This window comes from Arachis stenosperma, chromosome 7 (assembly GCF_014773155.1).
Source record: "Arachis stenosperma cultivar V10309 chromosome 7, arast.V10309.gnm1.PFL2, whole genome shotgun sequence".
In the NCBI taxonomy this organism is placed as follows: domain Eukaryota; kingdom Viridiplantae; phylum Streptophyta; class Magnoliopsida; order Fabales; family Fabaceae; genus Arachis; species Arachis stenosperma.
Genome location: NC_080383.1, coordinates 51,950,661 through 51,969,770, shown reverse-complemented (window position 1 = coordinate 51,969,770; position 19,110 = coordinate 51,950,661). Strand labels below are relative to the sequence as shown.

The 19,110-nt window shown below is 38.6% G+C and overlaps 2 non-coding genes across 2 annotated transcripts; both read left to right on the top strand.

Annotated features, from left to right (window-relative positions):
* The first annotated feature begins 239 nt into the window (after positions 1–239).
* Positions 240–347, top strand: LOC130943101 (small nucleolar RNA R71). Its single transcript, XR_009071635.1, has one exon. It is a non-coding gene; the product is annotated as a small nucleolar RNA R71 (small nucleolar RNA).
* Positions 348–8,660: 8,313 nt separating this feature from the next.
* Positions 8,661–8,768, top strand: LOC130943100 (small nucleolar RNA R71). Its single transcript, XR_009071634.1, has one exon. It is a non-coding gene; the product is annotated as a small nucleolar RNA R71 (small nucleolar RNA).
* The last annotated feature ends 10,342 nt before the right edge of the window (positions 8,769–19,110 follow it).

Here is a 19,110-nt window from a genome sequence, read left to right as displayed (position 1 = left end):
GCCAATATGGCATTCAGAGTATCAATCTCAAGAATTCCTTTCTTCTGATTCGTCCTATTGTTCACAGAATTCCTTTCAGAAGTGTACATGAATTGGTTATTTGCAACAATTTCAATTAGTTCTGGAGCTTCTGCAGGCGTCTTCTTCAGATGAAGAGATCCTCCAGCAGAGCTATCCAATGACATCTTGGATAGTTCAGATAGACCATCATAGAAGATGCCTATGATGCTCCATTCAGAAAGCATATCAGAGGGACACTTTCTGATCAATTGTTTGTATCTTTCCCAAGCTTCATAGAGGGATTCACCTTCCTTCTGTCTGAAGGTTTGGACTTCCACTCTAAGCTTACTCAATTTTTGAGGTGGAAAGAACTTTTCCAAGAAGGCATTGACTAGCTTTTCCCAAGAGTTCAGGCTTTCTTTAGGTTGTGAGTCCAACCATATTCTAGCTCTGTCTCTTACAGCAAATGGGAATAGTATAAGTCTGTAGACTTCAGGGTCAACCCCATTAGTCTTGACAGTGTCACAGATTTGTAAGAATTCAACTAAAAACTGATGAGGATCTTCCAATGGAAGTCAATGGAACTTGCAATTCTGTTGCATTAGAGAAACTAGTTGAGGCTTAAGCTCAAAGTTGTTTGTTCCAATGGCAGGGATAGAGATGCTTCTCCCATAGAAGTCGGGAGTAGGTGCAATAAAGTCACCCAGCACCTTCCTTGCATTGTTGGCATTGTTGTTGTTTTCGGCTGCCATGGGTTCTTCTTCTTTGAAGATTTCTGTTAGGTCCTCTACAGACAGTTGTGCCTTAGCTTCTCTTAGCTTTTGCTTCAAGGTCCTTTCAGGTTCAGGGTCAGCCTCAACAAGAATACTTTTGTCTTTGCTCCTGCTCATATGAAAGAGAAGAAAACAAGAAAATATGGAATTCTCTATGTCACAGTATAGAGATTCCTTGAGGTGTCAGAGGAAAAGAAAAATAGAAGGAAGAAGTAGAAGAATTCGAACTTATCAAGAGAGATAGAGTTCGAATTGTTCATTGAGGAATAGTGTTAGTCCATAAATAGAAGGATGTGAGAAGAGGGGAAGAAATTTTCGAAAATTAAGTAAAAGATTTTAAAAACATTTTGAAAAATACTAATTGATTTTCGAAAACTAAGAGTTGGAAAAGAAATCAAGTGATTTTTGAAAAGATTTTGAAATTAGAAATCAAAAAGATATGATTGAAAACTTTTGAAAAAGATGTTATTAGAAGATATGATTGAAAAGTTATGGTTTTAAAAAGATGTGATTGAAAAGATATGATTTGAAAAACAATTTAAAAAGATTTGATTTTAAAAATTAATGACTTGGCTAACAAGGAAAGATATGATTCAAACATTAAACCTTTCTCAACAGAAAAGGCAACATACTTGAAATGTTGAATCAAATCATTAATTGATAGCAAGTATTTTTGAAAATGGAAAGAAATTGATTTTGAAAAAGATTTGATTGAAAAGATTTGATTTGAAAAAGATTTGATTTTGAAAAATTTTGAAAACTTGAAAAAAATTTGCATTAAAAACAGAATCTTCCCTCTTGTGCCATCTTGGCGTTAAACGCCCAGAATGGTGCACATTCTGGCGTTTAACGCCCAAAGCACTACCCTTTTGGGCGTTTAAATGCCAGTTTGCCTTCTTTACTGGGCGTTTTGAACGCCTAGCTTTTTCTGTGTAATTCCTCTGCTGTATGTTCTGAATCCTCAATTCTCTGTATTATTGACTTGAAAAGACACAAATTAAAAATATTTTTGGATTTTTAATAATAAAGAAAAATAAAAAATGCAACTAAAATCAAATAAACAATGCATGCAAGACACCAAACTTAGAAGTTTGTATACTACTGACACTAACAAAATGAGAATGCGTATGACAAATAACAAAACTCTCAAGTCAAGAGAATTCAAAGATCAGAGCAAGGAAATCATCAAGAACATCTTGAAGATCACTTAAGACACATGAATGACTGCAAGAAGAACATAAACATGCAATTGACACCAAACTTAAAATGAGACACTAGACTCAAACAAGAAATATTTTTGGTTTTTATGATTTTGTAATTTTTTTTATTTTTCGATAATTAAGTGGAAGAAGAAAATAAAGGTATCAAAATTCTTAATGAGAATTCCAGGAATCATGCAATGTTAGTCTAAAGCTTTAGTCTAAAGGAATTAGACATGGCTAGCCAAGCTTCAGCAGGACATTGCATTCAAGAGCTAAATTGATGAGAATCAAACAGCTTTGGTGATGATAAGAAGATCACCTTGAAACACTAGAATTCATTCTTAAGAACTCTGAAGATAAATACCTAATCTAAGCAACAAGATGAACCGTCAGTTGTCCAAACTCAACAATCCCCGGCAACGGCGCCAAAAACTTGGTGCACGAAATTGTGATCATCAATGGTGCCATCAACATGGTACGCTCATTGCAATCTCAACTCTTTATCACAACTTCGCACAACTAACCAGCAAGTACACTGGGTCGTCCAAGTAATAAACCTTACGCGAGTAAGGGTCGATCCCACGGAGATTGTTGGTATGAAGCAAGCTATGGTCACCTTGTAAATCTTAGTCAGGCAGATTCAAATGGTTATGAATGATATATGAATAAAACATAGAATAAAGATAGAGATACTTATGTAATTGATTAGTGAGAATTTCAGATAAGCGAATGGAGATGCTTTGTCCCTTCCGTCTCTCTGCTTTCCTACTGTCTTCATCCAATCCTTCTTACTCCTTTCCATGGCAAGCTGTATGTTGGGCATCACCGTTGTCAGTGGCTACAGTCCCGTCCTCTCAGTGAAAATGTTCAACGCACCCTGTCACGGCACGGCTAATCATCTGTCGGTTCTCGATCAGGTTGGAATAGAATCCATTGATTCTTTTGCGTCTGTCACTAACGCCCAGCCTTCAGGAGTTTGAAGCTCGTCACAGTCATTCAATCATTGAATCCTACTCAGAATACCACAGACAAGGTTTAGACCTTCCGGATTCTCTTGAATGCCGCCATCAATTCTATCTTATACCACGAAGATTCCGATTAAAGAATCCAAGAGATAAACATTCAAGCCTTGTTTGCTTGTAGAATGGAGGTGGTTGTCAGGCACTCGTTCATAAGTGAGAATGATGATGAGCGTCACATAATCATCACATTCATCAAGTTCTTGAGTGCGAATGAATATCTTGGAATAAAAACAAGCTGAATTGAATAGAAGAACAATAGTAATTGCATTAATACTCGAGGTACAGCAGAGCTCCACACCTTAATCTATGGTGTGTAGAAACTCCACCGTTGAAAATACATAAGAACAAGTTCTAGGCATGGCCGTGAGGCCAGCCTCCCAATGATCTAAGAACTAGACGTCCAAAGATGATCTAAAGATCTGAAGTGATCAAAAGATTCAAAAATGATCTAAAGTTATAAAATACAATAGCAAAAGGTCTTATTTATAAAGAACTAGTAGCCTAAGGTTTACAGAAATGAGTAAATGACAGAAAAATCCACTTCCGGGCCCACTTGGTGTGTGCTTGGGCTGAGCATTGAAGCATTTTCATGTAGAGACTCTTCTTGGAGTTAAACGCCAGCTTTTGTGCCAGTTTGGGCGTTTAACTCCCATTCTTGTGCCAGTTCTGGCGTTTAACGCCGGGCAGTATTGAGCTGATTTGGAACGCCAGTTTGGGCCATCAAATCTCGAGCAAAGTATCGACTATTATATATTGCTGGAAAGCCCAGGATATCTACTTTCCAACGCCGTTAAGAGCGCGCCAATTGGGCTTCTGTAGCTCCAGAAAATCCACTTCGAGTGCAGGGAGGTCAGAATCCAACAGCATCTGCAGTCCTTTTCAGTCTCTGAATCAGATTTTTACTCAGGTCCCTCAATTTCAGCCAGAAAATACCTGAAATCACAGAAAAACACACAAACTCATAGTAAAGTGAATTTTAAATAAAAACTAATAAAAATATACTAAAAACTAACTAAAACATGCTAAAAATATACTAAAAACAATGCCAAAAAGCGTACAAATTATCCGCTCATCACAACACCAAACTTAAATTGTTGCTTGTCCCCAAGCAACTGAAAATCAAATAAGATAAAAAGAAGAGAATATGCAATGAATTCCAAAAACATCTATGAAGATCAGTATTAATTAGATGAGCGGGGCTTTTAGCGTTTTGCCTCTGAATAGTTTTGGCATCTCACTCTATCCTTTGAAATTCAGAATGATTGGCTTCTATAGGAACTCAGAATCCAGATAGTGTTATTGATTCTCCTAGTTAAGTATGATGATTCTTGAACACAGCTACTTTATGAGTCTTGGTCGTGGCCCAAAGCACTCTGTCTTCCAGTATTACCACCGGATACATACATGCCACAAACACATAATTGGGTGAACCTTTTCAGATTGTGACTCAGCTTTGCTAGAGTCCCCAATTAGAGATGTCCAGGGTTCTTAAGCACACTCTTTTTGCCTTGGATCACAACTTTATTTCTTTATTTTTCTTTCTTTTTCTCTTTCTCCTTTTTTTTCGTTTTTTTTGTATTCACTGCTTTTTCTTGCTCCAAGAATCATTTTTATGATTTTTCAGATCCTCAGTAACATGTCTCCTTTTTCATCATTCTTTCAAGAGCTAACATTCATGAACCACAAATTCAAAAGACATATGCACTGTTTAAGCATACATTCAGAAAACAAAAGTATTGCCACCACATCAAAATAATTAATCTGTTATAAAATTTAAAATTCATGCAATTCTTCTCTTTTTCAATTAAGAACATTTTTCATTTAAGAAAGGTGATGGATTCATAGGACATTCATAACTTTAAGGCATAGACACTAAGACATTAATGATCATAAGACACAAACATAGATAAACATAAGCATAATTTTTGGAAAAACAGGAAAATAAGGAACAAGAAAATCAAAGAACGGGTCCACCTTAGTGATGGCGGCTTGTTCTTCCTCTTGAAGATCTTATGGAGTGCTTGAGCTCCTCAATGTCTCTTCCTTGCCTTTGTTGCTCCTCTCTCATGATTCTTTGATCTTCTCTAATTTCATGGAGGAGAATGAAATGTTCTTGATGCTCCACCCTTAGTTGTCCCATGTTGGAACTCAATTCTCCTAGGGAGGTGTTGATTTGCTCCCAATAGTTTTGTGGAGGAAAGTGCATCCCTTGAGGCATCTCAGGGATTTCATGGTGAGTGGGATCTCTTGTTTGCTCCATCCTTTTCTTAGTGATGGACTTATCCTCATCAATGGGGATGTCTCCCTCTATTTCAACTCCAACTGAATAACAGAGGTGACAAATGAGATGAGGAAAGGCTAACCTTGCCAAGGTAGAGGACTTGTCCGCCACCTTATAAAGTTCTTGGGCTATAACCTCATGAACTTCTACTTCTTCTCCAATCATGATGCTATGAATCATGATGGCCCGGTCTAGAGTAACTTCAGACCGGTTGCTAGTGGGAATGATTGAGCGTTGGATAAACTCCAACCATCCCCTAGCCACGGGCTTGAGGTTATGCCTTCTCAGTTGAACCGGCTTCCCTCTTGAATCTCTCTTCCATTGTGCACCCTCTTCACAGATGTCTATGAGGACTTGGTCCAACCTTTGATCAAAGTTGACCCTTCTAGTGTAAGGGTGTTCATCTCCTTGCATCATGGGCAAGTTGAATGCCAACCTTACATTTTCCAGACTAAAATCTAAGTATTTCCCCCGAACCATTGTAAGCCAATTCTTTGGGTCCGGGTTCACACTTTGATCATGGTTCTTGGTGATCCATGCATTGGCATAGAACTCTTGAACCATTAAGATTCCGACTTGTTGAATGGGGTTGGTAAGAACTTCCCAACCTCTTCTTCGGATCTCATGTCGGATCTCCGGATATTCACTCTTTTTGAGTTTAAAAGGGACCTCGGGGATCACCTTCTTCAAGGCCACAACTTCATAGAAGTGGTCTTGATCCACCTTTGAGATGAATCTCTCCATCTCCCATGACTTGGAGGTGGAAGCTTTTGCTTTCCCTTTCCTCTTTCTAGAGGTTTCTCCGGCCTTGGATGCCATAAATGGTTATGGAAAAACAAAAAGCAATGCTTTTACCACACCAAATTTAAAAGGTGTGCTCGTCCTCGAGCAAAAGAAGAAAGAAGAGAGTAGAAGAAGAAGAAATAGAGGAGATGGAGATGGCTTATGGTTCGGCCAAAGGGGGAGAAGTAATGTTTAGCTTGTGTGAAAATGAAGGAGTGAAGATGGGTTTATATAGGGTGAAGAGAGGGGTAGGGTTCGGCTATGGGAGGGTGCGTTAGGGAGGGAAAGTGGTTTAAATTTGAATGGTGAGGTAGGTGAGGTTTTATGAAGGATGGATGTGAGTGGTGAAGAGAAAGATGGGATTTGATAGGTGAGGGGTTTTTGGGGAAGAGGTGTTGAGGTGATTGGTGAATGGGTGAAGAAGAAGAGAGAGGGTGGTGGGGTAGGTGGGGATCCTGTGGGGTCCACAGATCCTGAGGTTTCAAGAAAAAGTCATCCCTGCACCAAATAGCGAGCAAAATTGCTCTTCATACCAATTCTGGCGTTAAACGCCGGGCTGGTACCCATTTCTGGCGTTTAACACCAGCTTCTTGCCCTTTCCTGGCATTTAACGCCAGTCTGGTGCCCCTTTCTGGCGTTAAACGCCCAGAATGGTGCCAGACTGGGCGTTAAACGCCCATTTACTAGCTTCACTGGCGTTTAAACGCCAGCAAGTTCTCCTCCAGGGTGTGCTGTTTTTCTTTTTTTTTTCGTTCTATTTTTGCTTTTTCAATTGATTTTGTGACTTCTCATGATCATCAACCTACAGAAAACATAAAATAACAAAGGAAAATAGATAAATATAACATTGGGTTGCCTCCCAACAAGCGCTTCTTTAATGTCAGTAGCTTGACAGATGGCTCTCATGGAGCCTCACAGATACTCAGAGAAATGTTGGAACCTCCCAACACCAAACTTAGAGTTTGAATGTGGGGGTTCAACACCAAACTTAGAATTTGGTTGTGGCCTCCCAACACCAAACTTAGAGTTTGACTGTGGGGCTCTGTTTGGCTCTGTTTTGAGAGAAGCTCTTCATGCTTCCTCTCCATGGTGACAGAGGGATATCCTTGAGCCTTAAACACAAGGATTCTTCATTCACTTGAATGATCAATTCTCCTCTGTCCACATCAATCACAGCCTTTGCTGTGGCTAGGAAGGGTCTGCCAAGGATAATGGATTCATCCATGCACTTCCCAGTCTCTAGGACTATGAAATCAGCAGGGATGTAATGGTCTTCAACCTTTACCAGAACATCCTCTTCAAGTCCATAAGCTTGTTTTCTTGAGTTGTCTGCCATCTCTAGTGAGATTCTTGCAGCTTGCACCTCAAAGATCCCTAGCTTCTCCATTACAGAGAGAGGCATGAGGTTTACACTTGACCCTAAGTCGCACAGAGCCTTCTTAAAGGTCATGGTGCCTATGGTACAAGGTATTGAAAACTTCCCAGGATCTTGTCTCTTTTGAGGTAATCTCTGCCTAGACAAGTCATCCAGTTCTATGGTGAGCAAAGGAGGTTCGTTCTCCCAAGTCTCATTACCAAATAACTTGTCATTTAGCTTCATGATTGCTCCAAGGTATTTAGCAACTTGCTCTTCAGTGACATATTCATCCTCTTCTGAGGAAGAATACTCATCAGAGCTCATGAATGGCAGAAGTAAGTCCAATGGAATCTCTATGGTCTCAGTGTGAGCCTCAGATTTCCCTGGTTTCTCATTAGGGGACTCATTGGAGGCTAGTGGACGTCCATTGAGGTCTTCCTCAGTGGCGTTCACTGCGTCTTCCTCCTCTCCAAGTTCGGCCATGTTGATGGCCTTACACTCTCCTTTTGGATTCTCTTCTGCATTGCTTGGAAGAGTACTAGGAGGGAGTTCAGTAATTTTCTTGCTCAGCTGACCCAGTTGTGCCTCCAAGTTTCTAATGGAGGACCTTGTTTCAGTCATGAAACTTTGAGTGGTTTTGATTAGATCAGAGACCATGGTTGCTAAGTCAGAGTTGTTCTGCTTAGAATTCTCTGTCTGTTGCTGAGAAAATGATGGAAAAGGCTTGCCATTACTAATCCTGTTTCTTCCACCATTATTGTTGTTAAAACCTTGTTGAGGTCTTTGTTGATCCTTCCATGAGAGATTTGGATGATTTCTCCATGAAGAATTATAGGTGTTTCCATAGGGTTCTCCCATGTAATTCACCTCCTCCATTGAAGGGTTCTCAGGATCATAAGCTTCTTCTTCAGATGAAGCATCCTTAGTACTGCCTGGTGCATTTTGCATTCCAGACAGACTTTGAGAAATCATATTGACTTGCTGAGTCAATATTTTGTTCTGAGCCAATATGGCATTCAGAGTATCAATCTCAAGAATTCTTTTCTTCTGATTCGTCCTATTGTTCACAGAATTCCTTTCAGAAGTGTACATGAATTGGTTATTTGCAACCATTTCAATTAGTTCTGGAGCTTCTGCAGGCGTCTTCTTCAGATGAAGAGATCCTCCAGCAGAGCTATCCAATGACATCTTGGATAGTTCAGATAGACCATCATAGAAGATGCCTATGATGCTCCATTCAGAAAGCATATCAGAGGGACACTTTCTGATCAATTGTTTGTATCTTTCCCAAGCTTCATAGAGGGATTCACCTTCCTTCTGTCTGAAGGTTTGGACTTCCACTCTAAGCTTACTCAATTTTTGAGGTGGAAAGAACTTTTCCAAGAAGGCATTGACTAGCTTTTCCCAAGAGTTCAGGCTTTCTTTAGGTTGTGAGTCCAACCATATTCTAGCTCTGTCTCTTACAGCAAATGGGAATAGTATAAGTCTGTAGACTTCAGGGTCAACCCCATTAGTCTTGACAGTGTCACAGATTTGTAAGAATTCAGCTAAAAACTGATGAGGATCTTCCAATGGAAGTCAATGGAACTTGCAATTCTGTTGCATTAGAGAAACTAGTTGAGGCTTAAGCTCAAAGTTGTTTGTTCCAATGGCAGGGATAGAGATGCTTCTCCCATAGAAGTCGGGAGTAGGTGCAATAAAGTCACCCAGCACCTTCCTTGCATTGTTGGCATTGTTGTTGTTTTCGGCTGCCATGGGTTCTTCTTCTTTGAAGATTTCTGTTAGGTCCTCTACAGACAGTTGTGCCTTAGCTTCTCTTAGCTTTTGCTTCAAGGTCCTTTCAGGTTCAGGGTCAGCCTCAACAAGAATACTTTTGTCTTTGCTCCTGCTCATATGAAAGAGAAGAAAACAAGAAAATATGGAATTCTCTATGTCACAGTATAGAGATTCCTTGAGGTGTCAGAGGAAAAGAAAAATAGAAGGAAGAAGTAGAAGAATTCGAACTTATCAAGAGAGATAGAGTTCGAATTGTTCATTGAGGAATAGTGTTAGTCCATAAATAGAAGGATGTGAGAAGAGGGGAAGAAATTTTCGAAAATTAAGTAAAAGATTTTAAAAACATTTTGAAAAATACTAATTGATTTTCGAAAACTAAGAGTTGGAAAAGAAATCAAGTGATTTTTGAAAAAGATTTTGAAATTAGAAATCAAAAAGATATGATTGAAAACTATTTTGAAAAAGATGTTATTAGAAGATATGATTGAAAAGTTATGGTTTTAAAAAGATGTGATTGAAAAGATATGATTTGAAAAACAATTTAAAAAGATTTGATTTTAAAAATTAATGACTTGGCTAACAAGGAAAGATATGATTCAAACATTAAACCTTTCTCAACAGAAAAGGCAACATACTTGAAATGTTGAATCAAATCATTAATTGATAGCAAGTATTTTTGAAAATGGAAAGAAATTGATTTTGAAAAAGATTTGATTGAAAAGATTTGATTTGAAAAAGATTTGATTTTGAAAAATTTTGAAAACTTGAAAAAAATTTGCATTAAAAACAGAATCTTCCCTCTTGTGCCATCTTGGCGTTAAACGCCCAGAATGGTGCACATTCTGGCGTTTAACGCCCAAAGCACTACCGTTTTGGGTGTTTAAATGCCAGTTTGCCTTCTTTACTGGGCGTTTTGAACGCCCAGCTTTTTCTGTGTAATTCCTCTGCTGTATGTTCTGAATCCTCAATTCTCTGTATTATTGACTTGAAAAGACACAAATTAAAAATTTTTGGATTTTAATAATAAAGAAAAATAAAAAATGCAACTAAAATCAAATAAACAATGCATGCAAGACACCAAACTTAGAAGTTTGTATACTACTGACACTAACAAAATGAGAATGTGTATGACAAATAACAAAACTCTCAAGTCAAGAGAATTCAAAGATCAGAGCAAGGAAATCATCAAGAACATCTTGAAGATCACTTAAGACACATGAATGACTGCAAGAAGAACATAAACATGCAATTGACACCAAACTTAAAATGAGACACTAGACTCAAACAAGAAATATTTTTGGTTTTTATGATTTTGTAATTTTTTTTTATTTTTCGATAATTAAGTGGAAGAAGAAAATAAAGGTATCAAAATTCTTAATGAGAATTCCAGGAATCATGCAATGTTAGTCTAAAGCTTTAGTCTAAAGGAATTAGACATGGCTAGCCAAGCTTCAGCAGGACATTGCATTCAAGAGCTAAATTGATGAGAATCAAACAGCTTTGGTGATGATAAGAAGATCACCTTGAAACACTAGAATTCATTCTTAAGAACTCTGAAGATAAATACCTAATCTAAGCAACAAGATGAACCGTCAGTTGTCCAAACTCAACAATCCCCGGCAACGGCGCCAAAAACTTGGTGCACGAAATTGTGATCATCAATGGTGCCATCAACATGGTACGCTCATTGCAATCTCAACTCTTTATCACAACTTCGCACAACTAACCAGCAAGTACACTGGGTCGTGCAAGTAATAAACCTTACGTGAGTAAGGGTCGATCCCACGGAGATTGTTGGTATGAAGCAAGCTATGGTCACCTTGTAAATCTTAGTCAGGCAGATTCAAATGGTTATGAATGATATATGAATAAAACATAGAATAAAGATAGAGATACTTATGTAATTCATTAGTGAGAATTTAAGATAAGCGAATGGAGATGCTTTGTCCCTTCCGTCTCTCTGCTTTCCTACTGTCTTCATCCAATCCTTCTTACTCCTTTCCATGGCAAGCTGTATGTTGGGCATCGCCGTTGTCAGTGGCTACAGTCCCGTCCTCTCAGTGAAAATGTTCAACGCACCCTGTCACGGCACGGCTAATCATCTGTCGGTTCTCGATCAGGTTGGAATAGAATCCATTGATTCTTTTGCGTCTGTCACTAACGCCCAGCCTTCAGGAGTTTGAAGCTCGTCACAGTCATTCAATCATTGAATCCTACTCAGAATACCACAGACAAGGTTTAGACCTTCCGGATTCTCTTGAATGCCGCCATCAATTCTATCTTATACCACGAAGATTCCGATTAAAGAATCCAAGAGATAAACATTCAAGCCTTGTTTGCTTGTAGAATGGAGGTGGTTGTCAGGCACTCGTTCATAAGTGAGAATGATGATGAGCGTCACATAATCATCACATTCATCAAGTTCTTGAGTGCGAATGAATATCTTGGAATAAAAACAAGCTGAATTGAATAGAAGAACAATAGTAATTGCATTAATACTCGAGGTACAGCAGAGCTCCACACCTTAATCTATGGTGTGTAGAAACTCCACCGTTGAAAATACATAAGAACAAGTTCTAGGCATGGCCGTGAGGCCAGCCTCCCAATGATCTAAGAACTAGACGTCCAAAGATGATCTAAAGATCTGAAGTGATCAAAAGATTCAAAAATGATCTAAAGTTATAAAATACAATAGCAAAAGGTCTTATTTATAAAGAACTAGTAGCCTAAGGTTTACAGAAATGAGTAAATGACAGAAAAATCCACTTCCGGGCCCACTTGGTGTGTGCTTGGGCTGAGCATTGAAGCATTTTCATGTAGAGACTCTTCTTGGAGTTAAACGCCAGCTTTTGTGCCAGTTTGGGCGTTTAACTCCCATTCTTGTGCCAGTTCCGGCGTTTAACGCTGGGCAGTATTGAGCTGATTTAGAACGCCGGTTTGGGCCATCAAATCTCGGGCAAAGTATGGACGATTATACATTTCTCGGGCAAAGTATGGACGATTATACATTCCAGAAAAGTGAATTTTAAATAAAAACTAATAAAAATATACTAAAAACTAACTAAAACATACTAAAAATAATGCCAAAAAGCGTACAAATTATCCGCTCATCACTAACCTAATTAATGTAAAATATATAACTTTAGAACTAAATAATATCTTTTCCTATTTGTAAATAAAATAAAGTTTTAATCAAAATAAAATAAAATCTTCGAATAGCGCTTGGAGGACGAAGGGGACTACTTGATTCTTCAGGGTTGGCGCCTAACTTGGCCCAAGTTAGGCGCCACTATGACCGTGTGTCTTTGATAGCTTTTGCTTTATCTGGCGCCTAACTTGGAGAATCCCAAGTTAGGCGCCACCAGGGCCGCATGGGATGGAGGCTTTTTCTTCATCTGGCACCTAACTTGGAGAATCCTAAGTTAGGAGCCACCAAGGCCATATGGTTTGGAGAAAAAGTGTATACTATTATATATTGTTGGAAAGCTCTGAAAGTTGGCTTTCTAATGCCACTAAAACCGCATCAATTGGACCTCTGTAGCTTAAGTTATGTTTGTTGGAGTGCAAGAAGGTCAGGGTTGACAGTATCATCCATTTTCTTCCTTTTCTTCTACATGAACCCTGTCAAATCCATCTGAATGCTACCTGAAATAAACCAAATTGTACACGACCCAAAGTAGCATTCATACTGGCTCAAAAAATACTTAAATCTTGATTAAACTTAACAAATTCAAATAGAAATTCACAAGGAAAAGATAGGAAAGATGCTCACGAATCAGGTGCCAGCATCAATCTCATGCCACTTTCTTTTATGAGAAAGCTCCAAATTGATGAAGTAAAACTCACTCGTATTTCTCTTTAACTTGCTGACTGTTCAATTAAATTTTCTCTTGGAGTTGTTGAGAATTTACTTGTGAAAGTAGGACCATTTATTTTTTCTGTTTATTTTGTCATACTGGATATAGAAGAGGACAAAAATGCCTCTATTATTCTTGGGAGACCCATTTCAGCTACAGGTAGAGCCCTTATTGACGTTCAAAAGGGTAAATTGACTTTAAGGGTTAATGAAGAGGAAGTTGTCCTTGATGTGCTTGAGGCTTTACAACACTCTAGTGATTCTGAGGGGTGTATGAGAGTTGATCTTATTGAACCTCTTATTCAAGATGTATTTGAAGTTGAAGAGCTTGAAGATGTTATGGAATCCCCTTCTGAGGATGATTTGCTTGAGATTGATGAGTCACCTCCTCAGAAGGAGAAGCATCACATGCCTAGTACAAAGGAAAGGGCTCCGAAGCTTGAGTTGAATCCCTTATCCCCCTCCTTAAAGTATGAATTCCTAGGCAAACATGATTCTTATCCAGTGATTATTAGCTCCTCTTTGAGGCATGAGGAGGAGGAGGCGTTACTTGAAGTGCTCAAGATTCATAAAATGACTCTTGGGTGGACCATTAATGAATAGAAAGGGATTAGTTCGGCCAAGTGTATGCACAAGATCTTGCTTGAGGATGATGCTAAACCGGTTGTGAAACCACAAAGGCAACTAAATCCAACCATGAAAGAAATGGTCCAAAAAGAGGTAATGAAGCTTTGGGAAGTCAGGATTATTTACCTAATTTCTGACAGTCCATGGTGAGTCCTGTGCAAGTAGTTCCCAAGAAAGGAGGGATGACAGTGATCAAGAATAAGTTTATTCCCACAAGGACCATTAAAAGGGCCGGGTGACGTATGTGTATTGACTACAAGAGGCTCAATAATACAATGAGAAAGGATCACTTTCTCTTGCCTTTCATTGATCAGATGCTTGAGAGGTTAACCGGTCATGCTTTTTACTGTTTCGTAGATGGATATTTTGGCTATAATCAGATTGCAGTGGACCCTCAAGATGAAGAGAAGATGGCATTCACATACCCCTTTAGAGTATTTGCTTATCGAAGGATGCTGATTTGACTGTATAATACCCCAACAACTTTTCTAAGGTGCATGCTTTCCATATTTTCTAACATGGTTGAAAAGTTTATTGAGGTATTTATGGATGACTTTTCTATATTTGGTAATTCTTTTGAATCTTGCCTTAAGCAACTTTCTTTGGTCTTGAAACAGTGCCAAGAAATAAATCTTGTTTTAAATTGGAAAAAATATCACTTTATGGTCACTGAAGGTATTGTTCTTAGGCACTGGATTTCAAGTAAGGGAATTGAGGTTGATAAAGATAAGGTGGAGGTAGTTGAAAAATTACCACCATCCACTAATGCTAAGGAAATTTGGAGTTTCTTGGGACATGCAAGATTTTATAGGAGATTTATAAAAAATTTTTCTAAGATTGCTAAACCTTTGAGAAATCTCTTGGTGGTGGACATTCCTTTTAATTTTGGTCATGATTATTTGCATGCCTTTGAAACTCTGAAAGCTAAGCTTGTCTCTGCTTCCATCATAGTTCCTCCCAACTAAGATTTACCATTTGAATTTATGTGTGATGCCAGTGACTATGCTATTGGACTCGTCTTGGGACAGAGACAAGACAAGCTTATGCATGTCATTTACTATTCTATCCGTGTATTGAATGACGTGCAAAAGAATTACACAACTATAGAAAAAGAATTACTAACTGTAGTTTATGCTTTCAATAAGTTTAGGTCATATTTAATTGATTCCAAAGTTATTGTTTTTACTGATCATGCTGCTCTTAAATACCTTTTAACCAAGCAGAATTCTAAACCAAGGTTGATCAGGTGGGTGCTCTTTCTTCAGGAGTTTGATATTGAGATTAGAGAAAGAAAAAGATCAGAGAATCAAGTGGCTGACCATCTTTCCAAAATTGAGCCTGAAGAAGGGATGCAAACAACCCACTCTTATTACTGAGACATTCTTGGATGAGCAAATCTTTGTGATTCAGAGAGTTCCGTAGTTTGCAGATATTGCAAACTACAAAGCCATGAGGTTCATCCCCAAGGATTACACTAAACAACAAGTTAAAAATCTTTTAAATGATGCTAAGTACTACTTGTGGGAAGAATCTTACTTTTTTAAGAGATGCTTAGATGGTATAATCCGGCGTTATGTCTCAGATGAGAAATCACAGCAGATTCTCTGGCATTGTCATGGTTTCGAGTACGGAAGCCACTTTGGTGTTGAACAAACGGCTACTAAGGTCCTTTAGAGCGGTTTTTATTGGCCGACTCTCTTTAGAGACTCTCGAGAATTTGTGAGGAACTGTGACAAGTGCCAGAGGGCGGGGAATCTTCCCCACAATCATGAGATGCCACAGTAAGAAATTTTAGAGATTGAGTTGTTTGATGTGTAGGGCATTGATTTCATAGGTCCTTTCCTACCCTCATACGCAAACACTTACATCTTGGTGGTAGTAGATTATGTGTCCAAGTGGGTGGAGGCAGTGGGTTTACCCACTAACGATGCCAAAGTGGTGATGAGCTTTCTTTAGAGATATATTTTCAACTGGTTTGGTGTCCTAAGGACACTAATTAGTGATGGAGGAAGCCACTTTTAAAACAAACAATTGGACTCACTTCTGTAGAGATATAAAGTCCGTCATAAGGTGGCAACCCCCTATCACCCACAGACAAGTGGACAAGTTGAGGTCTCCAATAGAGAACTCAAGCGGATTCTAGAGAGGACTGTTAGCACTTCCCCTATCGGCATGTCCCCATATCAGCTGGTCTATGGTAAAGCCTGTCACTTGACAATTGAGTTGGAGTACAAAGCATATTGGGTAACAAAGTTCCTGAATTTTGATGCCAAGGCTGTAGGAGACAAGAGGATCCTTCAATTGAATAAGCTTGATGAATTTAGAAATTCTGCTTATGAGAATGTCAAGCTCTATAAAGGGAAGACCAAGTTGTGGCATGACAAGAGAATAACCACAAGAACATTTGAGCCAGGCTAGAAAGTCTTACTATTCAACTCAAGGCTCAAGCTCTTTTCCCGGAAAGCTAAAGTCCCGGTGGTCAGGACCGTTTGTAGTGACTGATAAACCCCATTTGTAGGGCTTATCTTATGCTTGATTTAGGGGATTTTATAACCTTTTACCCACATTTATGCAATGAAATAGCATGGTTTTGTATATTCTCCTTTAATTGTGCTTAAGAGTGAAAACATGCTTTTTAGGACTCAAAATAGCTAAATTTAATTCACCTTGATTCTATTAGATGCCTTGATATGTTTGCTAAGTGATTTCAGAGTTAGAAGGCAAAGATTGGATCAAGGGAATGAAGAAAGAAAGCATGAAAAGTTGGAAAACTTATGAAGAAATGAAAGAACCGGAAAGCTGTCAAGCCGACCTCTTCGCACTTAAACGACCATAACTTGAGCTACAGAGATCCAAATGATGCGGTTCTAGTTGGGTTGGAAAGCTAACATCCGGGGCTTCGAAACGATATAAGATTTGCCATAGTTGCATCGCACATAGGGGCGCGCACGTGCACGGTACGCGGACGCGCCGATGGTGGCACATGACCCACTTAATGCAACACGTGGCCAGCGATTTTAGAAGCCTTGTGGGCCCAATCCAACTCATTTCTGATGCTATTTAAGCCAAGGATTGAAGAGGAATCAACATACTTTTTATCATTAGTCATAGTTTAGTTTTAGAAGTAGTTAGAACTAGTTTTTAGAGAGAGAAGCTCTCACTTCTCTCTAGAATAAGGATTAGGAATTAGGGTTAGATTAGGATCTCATAGTTCTAGGTTTAATTCAAGTCTCCTTCTACTTCTACCTTCAAGTGGTGATTGCTACACTTTGGTTCTTCTCTCTATCCCTATCCTCTTGTTGTAATTTCTCTTATTTTGTTTCTAGGTTTTGTAATTGAGATACTCTTGTTCTCTTTATTTTCTTTCAATAATGCAATTTGAGGTAATTCATGATAATTGAGATTTCCTTGATTGTTGTTGTTAATTCTTTACATTCAATTGTAGTTAGAATTCATTCTTGTTGTGATTTACTATACTTTTCTTTTGTGCCTTCCAAGTGTTTGATTAAATGCTTGGAAGAATGTTAGACTAGAATTTTATGTTCTTGGCTTGAGAAGGTAACTTAGGATTTCTTGAGTCACTAGTGTCCAATTGATTGCTAGTTGATAGCCATTAACTCTAGCCTTCATTAATCCAATTAGTGGAAAGCTAGGACTTATGGACTAGGATTGATATAACTCACTTGACTTTCCTTTGTTAATTGATTTAAGGATGACTAAGTGGGATTAATCCTTGCAACTACCATACTTGTGGCTAGTGATAATGATGAAGACCCTTGACAACCAAATCTTGCCAAGACCATTTTGTTAATAAAGTTTTCTTACAATTTACTATTCATGTTTCTCATCTAAAACCCCAAAATCAACAAGTCCGTAACCAATAACAAGAACACTACCCTACAAGTCCTTTGAGAGGCGACCCGAAGTTTAAATACTTCGGTTATTAATTTTAGGGGTTTGCACTTAGTGACAACCAAATTTTTGTATGAAAGGATTTGTGTTGGTTTAGAAACTATACTTGCAACGAGATTTCATTTGTGAAATTCTAAACCGTCAAAAATCCACTCATCAGTGACCAGGGTGTCCTAGTTTGGTCATGTGAAACAACAGAAAGAAAACTCAGATAGAAGGTTCACTGTTAATAGCCAGAGGCTGATGCACTATCTTGGAGGCAAGATTGATCGTCAGAGGTCTGCTCATCTGCTGACATAGCAGAGCTGACCGTCAAGCTTGTGACGTTATAGAAGCACATTTAGTTCCTCTAGAAAGAAGGAAGGAGAAGGTCCCAATGGCCGGTCCTTTTGATGCAAACCGGTTCAATTCCAAGGTCTATGAGGACCACTTTCATGAGATCACTTCGTGGAAGAAGGTGATTCCGTAGGTTCGATTTGATCTTAAACCGGACGAGTATCCAAAGATACAGGCTGAGATTTAGAGGAAGGGATGGGGCACATTATGCAACCCAGTTATTGAAGTGGGCCAGTTGATGGTTCAAGGATTTTATGCCAATACTTGGGTGACTTACAAGCATGTGAAGGGCGTAAACCCCAGCCCCAAGAACTAGAGGACTATGGTACGAGGGCGAGTCATTCACATTGGACCACAGAGTGTGAAAGAGACACTTCGCCTACTGTTCCGAGGGTTACCTGAAACTAGAGGTCGATCTCGGACGAGATCTTCTATGCTGGTCAGAACTGCGGAGTCCGATCTGATGATCGTGGTCGGAGTCGTTGTGTCCGACTCGTTGGGCTTGGTGATGATTGACGTTAGGATTTTTGCTAGTAAAGAATTTTATAAAAATAGTCGCGTTGTAGATATAGATTCTAAACCAACAGAAATCCCTTCGTGCAAACGTTTTGGTTGTCACAAGTAACAAATCCCTTTAAAATTGATAACCGAAGTATTTAAACCTCGGGTCATCTTCTCAAGGAATTACAGGGAGGTATGTTCTTATTATTGGTTATGAAGATTGTAAATCGGGGTTTTGAAGTTTGGGCAATGGGCACAGGTATATTTAAATGACAAGTAAAATAAATTAATAAAAATAAAATCTCTTGGCAAGGTATAAGAACTGGAAGTCCTATCCTAGTTATCCTTATCAATTGTGATGAGAATTGGATTTTTCTCCCACTTTGTTAATCTCTAACTATGAAGGTAAGTTAAGTGGATGAATTAATTCGAATCCTCAAGTCCCAGTCTTTCCTTGGGAAAAGTTAGAGTTATTGGATCTCGAATCAATTCTTGAAGAATTTCAATTTTCAATCAACAATGAGTTTGATAACTCAAGAGTCACCAATTAATCAACAAAAGCCAAAAGGAAAAATATCTAAATTAAATTAAAAGCATTCATGTAAATAAAGCAATCAAACTACGTCTAAATATAAATTCAAGTCATAACATGGAAATGTTCATAAGCCAATTGGGCAACATAAA